Source organism: Coffea arabica, chromosome 8e (assembly GCF_036785885.1).
Source record: "Coffea arabica cultivar ET-39 chromosome 8e, Coffea Arabica ET-39 HiFi, whole genome shotgun sequence".
Lineage (NCBI taxonomy): Eukaryota > Viridiplantae > Streptophyta > Magnoliopsida > Gentianales > Rubiaceae > Coffea > Coffea arabica.
In genome coordinates this window covers 43,118,659-43,126,697 of record NC_092324.1, presented here as the reverse complement: position 1 = coordinate 43,126,697, position 8,039 = coordinate 43,118,659, and the positions used below count along the sequence as shown (strand labels likewise).

Genomic DNA, 8,039 nt, shown 5'->3' with positions numbered 1-8,039 from the left:
AGTCTAAGAAAAGAGATATGCAGCATTAAGCAGTATCCTGGAGAATCCTTATATAACTATTGGGAGAGGTTCAATAAGTTGTGCACTAGATACCCACAACATCAAATTAGTGAACAACTATTGATCCAATATTTCTATGAGAGCCTCTAGTCGTCTGATAGGAGCATCATTGATGCTGCGAGAGGGGGAGCATTGGCAAATAAGACACCAAGAGAAGCATGGCTACTCATTGAATCAATGGCGGAAAATTCTCAACAGTTTAGTTTCCGCGAGAGTAACCCTACCCGTAGGGTTAACGAGGTAGAGACGTCGTCCATTCAGCAGCAGCTATCAGAGCTAACTTCCGTCGTTCGACAATTAGTTGTGGGAAACGGGCACCAAGCAAAGGCCTGTGGAATCTGCACAAATGTGGGCCACCCCACTGACTCATACCCTATGTTGCAAAAGGATGGGGCTGAACAAGTGAACATGGTTGGAGGCGTGCTTGCGCCTTGTAGGCAGTACGATCCATACTCCAACACGTACAATCCGGGTTGGAGAGACCACCCCAATTTCAACTATGGTAATAGGCCACAGAATTTATTCTCTAATCGTCCACTAGAATTTCAGCAACCTTGGCAACAAAAGTCTTAACCCTCTTCCTCCAACTCATGAAGTTCCTTGGAGGAAATTGTCAAGAGTTTGGCCATGACTACCACTCAGTTCTAACAGGAGACTAGGGCCCTGGTCGCGAACACTATTCAGTTCCAGCAGGACACCAGAGCAGGCATGAAAGACATGTAGACTCGAATGAATCAAATGGCAACTGCCATTAATCGTCTGGAGTCTCACGTTTATGAAAAATTACCATCACAACCCGAGGTAAATTTCAAGAATGTAAGTGCCATGACATTAAGGAGTGGCAAAAAGTTGGAGGGATCTAAGTTGGTAAATTCGAAAAGCAAAAGTGAGAAGGAGATAGAAAATAAGATTGAAGAATAAGGGCGCATTCGCGAAGACCCTAAGGTAAACTTTACTCCTTCAACTCCTATTAAATTTAACTCACCTACTTTTCTTTGCCGGTTGGAAAAGACAAAGAAGCAAAATTAGGAAAAGGAGATTTTAGAGGTGTTTCGAAAGGTGGCAATCAATACCCCTTTGTTGGGCGCGATCAAACAAGTGCCAAAATACGCTCAATTCTTGAAAAACTTGTGCGTCAACAAGAAGAAGTTGAGGGGGGATGAACAAATTGTGATAGGTGAGAACGTTTCAGCGATTTTTCAAAGGAAACTACCAACTAAATGCGGAGATCCAGGTATGTTTACTATCCTCTGTCAGATTGGATGTTCTAATATCGAAAATGCCATGCTAGATTTAGGGGCCTCTATTAATGTGATGCCTAAATCAATCTATGATTCGCTGAATTTAGGACCTTTAAAAAAAATAGGGATAATAATTCAATTGGCTGATCGTACATTTGCTTATCCGGATGGAATAGTTAAGGATGTTTTAGTGCAAGTAGATGGATTAATTTTCCTACTGATTTTTATGTGCTTTACATGGATGATAGAAGTGCCCCAAATCCATCACCCATTATATTAGGAAGGCCATTCTTGAGTACTGCCCAGACTAAGATTAATGTTAGTAAGGGTACTCTCACGATGAAATTTGATGGAAAAACAGTCCACTTTAATATTTTTGATACAATGAAAAATCCTGTTAACTCTCATTCTGTGTTTGCTATTCATGTTACTGATCCTTCTGTGCAAGAATTTTCTGAATTTATTTGTAGGAGTAAATTCAAAGTTACTGCGAACAAGTATCATGGAATGAAAGCAATTCATGAGTTGAAAATGGGTAGAAAATTAAGAAAAAATATTGCATTCAATGACTATTTGGATCCCGGAGGAGGGCCACAGATTAGAAGGAAAATTGAATTACATCCAGACTGAAGAGCGGTTTATAGTGTCTAGCCAAAGACATTAAAGAAATGCGCTACTTGGAAGGCAATACAAGGATTTCAATTGTGTTATATTTCATATTTGTGTGTTCAAGATCAATGGGTTTAGGTTCCTATTGACAAACAATCTTTATTGTAGTTCATGGGTATTTCTGTGTAGTTTCATTCTAGATTGAGGGCAAAAATTTGTGGGCAGAAGACTTCATGTTACAAGGCATGCCTGCACCTTGTACTCACCGCACATGGACATCTGTAAAATTTGGTGAACAGAAGACCTCGATCTCCAAGGCGTGCCCACGCCTTCCAACCTTTGCAACAATGAAAGTCAAAAAAATTGATCATGACCTTCTCTAACCCCACTTTTCTACTTTTCTCTTTTCTTGTCTTGTTTGGTCTTTTTAATTTCCTCTGTCTTAGTTTCTACTTTTCAATTTCCTTTGTTTTGTCTTAATTTCAATTTCTTCGTTTCCTCTTTTCTTGTTGGTCCGCTGTGCACAGCGTGTCGCCGTGGCATGCTCCTCTTACCATGCTCCTCCTACTGGGGATTCCTAATACCGTGCCCTCCAAGATTCTATCCGTGAACTAGGTGAGCGGGTTGAGGGACTAGATGGCCGTTTTGCAGCGCTGCAGGTTTTTGCTCGCATTTAGGCGAAGAACCAGGCAGCTTTCTTTACTCATATTGGATTCACTCCACCTCATCCTCCTCCCCCTTAGTGTCTAGCTGCACCCTCTCGGTGGTCAGGAAAGTTTCTCTCCCTTTCTCCTGATACTTCATTTATCTTTTCTACATTGAGGGCAATGTAGGTTTTAGGTGTGGGGAAGTGGTTCCCATTATTTCTTTTGGTTTCTATTATTTCTTTTAGCTTTGGTACGTTTAAAAAAAAGTGAAAAATGAAAAAATGATGAAAACAATGCAGTTAGTCGGTTTTCTGTTCATATATATGTTTGTTAGTGCTGGAGTGTGTTGCTATCATGGATTATACAATCATGGTGCACAGGTATGTGGTCAAATATGCTAGTTGGGCATTTTGTTTTTTCTTGGCAATATCGTTGAATGTTGAGTGTGCTGGACTTGACCCATTCTTGTAACTTTTGGGAGCTTTTGAGCCATGCATGAGCACATTATTCTTATTTGCTCTATTTTTGTTTGATTGAGTGGGTATCGCACATGATATTGGTATTCTAGAACTTGCTATCTTTTACATGTCGAGACCATATTTTGTTGAACTGGATGCATCTGAAATGATAAGGGCAATTAGGATTAAACCTTCTTTAACTTTCTAAAAATTATGCCTTCATCTTGTCTCCCAATAGTGAACCAATTTGAGCTTTTATCCGTCAAGTTTGTTTGTTAGCTGTGTATGATAACTCTAGACCTTTTTAGACTTCCTTGTTTACCCCTGTGTTGTTAAGGGATGTCTGAATTTCATCATTTGTGTAAGGCAAATAAACCTAAGGTCACAAGTGTTGTTAGAGTAGAATTTGTATGATACTATCTTTGTGCATTTGGAATAAAAAGGGGAGAAATCGACAATAAGCTGCTGATCAGAAGACTCTGCCTTATAGGGCGGGCCCACGCCTTGCAAGACGTTTCCTCTAACAAAAAATAAATAAATAAATTGGCGACACTTGCATAGTGGGTACAACAGGTGAAACTGTCTTGTTTGTAAAATTCCTCTGGTGAAGCATTGTGGTTATATGGTGGGTTTCGGACATTCTCTTGACACATTACCCCTTATCTTTACTTTCCTATTTCGCCTTTTACCTAAGTCCCATTACAACCCTATCAAAGTCCCTTTGATTTGTGTATTTAGTTCACTTTTCAGTGGTGGAGATGTGATAAATGTGCAAGCCTATGGTAATTCCATTCCGTGGTGTTGATTTGAGCGTTCCTAGTATCTATACATTTTCTTGAAGGTGACGTGTAATACTGTTCATATTCTTTGGATAACCACTTGTCTGGTATGCTCTAATTTTGGCGATATTGCGGGAAATGCGGGATGTTTGTGTTAGTATAGATGACTATGAAACCGTTGCTATCTTGATTGTGCTTCTGAGTTTCGAAATGCTTGAGGGCAAGCATTGTCTAGGTGTGAGAGAATTTGACTTCTAATTTGACTTGTATACTTGATTAGGATGTTGATTTTAACTTGTCTTGTCTTAGATGCATTGTGGAGGTGATAAATTTCTGTGGCAGATTTTAACTCTGATTAATCAAATCGCATTTCTGCAATCACTAATTGAAATTCCTGATAGTGAAGGGCATTTCAATTCATCGATGTGACTTTGATTCCGCATCTTGTTTGAAAATTTTTTCGATTTTGGCGGATATTCATGTGGTTTTAGAAATTCAGCAGTCACTGATTTAACATTATAACATTTATAAGTTTTGGTTGGAAAGTTTTGGGAATTAGTTCTTGAATATTGGCTCCTCAGCTGCTACCATAGAACAGTACCACATGAGTAGCCAGATGCAGTAGAGCAATTCTGCCCTTACTGCCCGGAAATGGGACAAAGACGTAGTGGCTTCAATCTGCAGGGTTATAGCATCGGCCTCTTCGTTGGCCTCTGCTACTATTGATCAACAGCTCCTTCTCAGTCCTCTCATGCTGGTGCTTCTCTACCTACAACGTCTCTGCACTTCCAAATTTTGAGGAGATGTCTACAAAGCTTGGACTTTTGTATAAATGAAAGAAAGTTTACTGACTATTTTAAATTTTTTTTTTGAATGTGGTGCTTTGATGGGTAGGTATTTGGTTGTAAATGTTTTCTTACTCGAACCTTCTACTTAGATTTAGAGTCTGATGCTTTAATTTTTGATCTTGAAGTTAATAGGGACTCGGGGCATAAACTGTTGTCAGGCACGCCAACCATTTTTTGCTGGTTTTATCCAGTTTCACAAAATGTACATTTAGTCTTTTCAAGACGTAATTCATTTTAAACACAAAAAAATATAGAATAATTTTTTGTGGATCCGACATATAATGTTAAAAATGATGTACATGCAATGATTTGTGCCTTATATCTTTTTTTTTTTTTTTGGTGAACCATGACTCTGAATCTTTCAAGACAGTCATCCGTCCTTGCCCCAGAGCCACAAGAGTCACTGCTATTTGCGTGTCCACCAGTGCTTGCACGACAATATCTCACTGTTTGTGCGTAAAAGCGTGAGAGAGAGAGAGAGCAACTTGATATTTTTTCTGGTTGTTAAGTTTTTCGGGGTTTCTTTTAATACGTGAATACTAACTTAACTGTAATTTTCTATTGCATTTTGGACTTTATTAATGCACGTGCCGTGGAAATGAAAAATTTATATGCTTTTGCCTTTTACTCTCATGAATTTTTTGGTGTTTTTGTATGGGAGGGGGGATTTTTGTGCTGCCCTTTCGAACCTACACTCCATGGGTCACACACAGCTCTTATATGAGGTTTGAAATTTATTTACCTCTCGCCAGTGCAGTACTCTCTGTCCCACACAGTTTTGTTTTCCTTTTTTAATCTGTTCCAAATTTATCACATTCCCATTAGTTAACTTCTAATTTTCCGAAAATACGCTCATCTAACATACGTGGTTATCAATAAATATAGCCTTATTTAATATAATCAATTTTTCCACCAATAACTGTTGATATATGTCTTGAATGATACAATATACCATCATTGTTGTTGTTATAATTAATGTAAAGGTATAGTGATTATTGATACTCCTAATATTAATTTAAGGATATTTTAGAAAACATTAGACTAGATTTACTTTTTCAACAAAGTTAACTAATTTTTTTTAAACCGTGTGAAAAAAAAACCAAAATTATCAAAATGAGATGAATAGAGTATTTCTTAATTTTGGATTTGATATGATAGGTGCTTCTAGTTATCTTAATAAATAGTGTACCTAATAAATATCTTGCAACAACCAAAAACGCCACAAATAAAACAATCCCCTACCTCCTTTTAATTGTCATGTTTTGTTTAGTAAGATTGGGACTGGACTCGATTTTTACACTTCCCCTCTCTTCCTCTCCTTTGTTTTTTAAAAAAAATTTCTCTATTCTTAAAATTTGTTTCTTTTTTCATGGTTTTTATTAATTAATTTGCATGTTTCTTATAAATAGTAGAAATTGGAGAAATTGAAACTTGGAGAAGAAAAAAGAGGCACGAGCCTTGGCATATTTGACCATGTTTATTTCAATCACTTTTATTTGCATTTGTCAAAAATTGAATGAATTTGGTTTCTTAAATTCCAATCAGGTACAATGATGCTGAGAAGTAGTTCTACATTGTGCTGCTGTTTATAAAACCTTAAAACTAAGGAAATCGCTTTTTTATGACAAACAACTTGGTTGCTTCTAAACATTGTGCCCGTCTCCTTTTTGTTCCTGATCACAAGCTGCATTAGTTTTAGATCTGCATAGTCACGGTCTAGAAGTTGAGTGGCTGCTCCGTTTTAGTATGGCAGATTATAAACCTTTTTCTTAAAATTGGATGTTGCATGCTTAATTGGCAGCTCTCTAAGCTTGTTGATGCGATTAAAGCTTAAATTGCTTCTGCATGTTCTTATCTTTTGCACCCAAAAGCTGCAACATTTTGTCTTGAAAATTTTCATGCTATATATGTTGCAATTTATCAGCAAAGAACCTTGGCCTTGTTTGGATTGCATATTTTTTTTATTTTTTTTATAGAAAAATTACTGGAACGATTTGATATATATGAGGTAAAAAGATGATTGAAAAATATGTTCACGAAAAACGCAGCAATTTGCTATCCAAACAAGGCCACTCAAATTGATTTTTGATTTGTCTAATATGCAGCCTCAGTTCCTGTTTCTGGCTTAGAAATTTTGATAGTTGGTGAAGCATTCTGACAATCATATAGGGTACGAAGTTGTGAAGATATTCATATTGCATGTCTAACGAAAGAATGGAAAGTAAGATTTGCTTTATACTTGAGTCTCCCATGTTAATTGTTTAGCCTATAGGTTTCAATTGCTAATTGATGATGTTCTTTCAAAAAAGAATTTCAACAAAATGAAGAAGCTATATGCTTGTGTTTTTGATGGAGGTTCATTTCAGATGTTTATAGAAAAGTTGCTAAATTCTTGTAAATATTGAATATTGTTGTCATAATCTTGACTTTGAATACGAATTTAGCATTTATTATTTATGTCACAAGGAAAATTTAGACAATGCACTTTTTGTCCATATTTTTGTGAAGTTGTGGTATTCTGGAAAATAATGGGAACTTAGATATTTTTAGTCTTGCGTTTGAAGATTAAGAATTTGGAAAGTTCTCCGCGGCAATATTGAGCACATGGTTTCATCTATGGTGGAAAGCTGACTTGGAAAGAGCAAAGGAAATTAGGACAACACATCACTGTGGGGGCAGGGCAAAGGAAAGCTATTAAAAGTAGTGACCGGAACCGATCCGGGTAGGAGGAGTTTCACAAGGTCCATAGTACTTTTAGGAGAAATAAATATATGCCCTCAACAACTTTTGGGCATTTGAATGCACCCAAAAATTGTCATTAATTCGGGAGTAGCTCCCCATGCCTAATTGGCCAGAACAAGTTGCAAAGAGCAGGAAGAGTTGGAAAAATTGGTCAGATGCAATAATCCTTGTGGAAATGAAGTCATGTGTACCCCAATCTTAATTTGTAAATGTTTACTTGACAAAATAGTTACGACGGTTTAAATTTAATTGTTAGTTGACATAGATGAGTAATTATATACATAATTTATTTTTTACATAATTACATTTATTATAAATTTATTAAACAATTTTGGTTTATAAGGTTAATTTAGTAGTTATGAGTAGTTATATTGGCAAAATGTGATTAAGTAGTCAGAGCAAAAATTAATTTTTCTTTATAAAAAGTTTAAAAAATGACATAAAAAAGTTTACACTAACTACAATCCCTCTAACTTTATATATTGCATAGATAGTGGCTTTTTAATTGGAATCAAAATTCTAGCTGAATTATTAGAAACATAGTTAACATAGTGCTTCAAGAAACTAGAATCGTGACATAATTGACCTGATAGATTTTAATTTTAATTTAGAAATTAGGTGAGTAGTCTTATACGTAACTTGGTGACTTTCAAAT

The 8,039-nt window shown here is 36.4% G+C and overlaps 1 non-coding gene across 1 annotated transcript; it reads right to left on the bottom strand.

The window, feature by feature from the left end:
* Positions 1–107, bottom strand: LOC113736155 (small nucleolar RNA R71). Its single transcript, XR_003459645.2, has one exon. It is a non-coding gene; the product is annotated as a small nucleolar RNA R71 (small nucleolar RNA).
* Between the last annotated feature and the right edge of the window lie 7,932 nt (positions 108–8,039).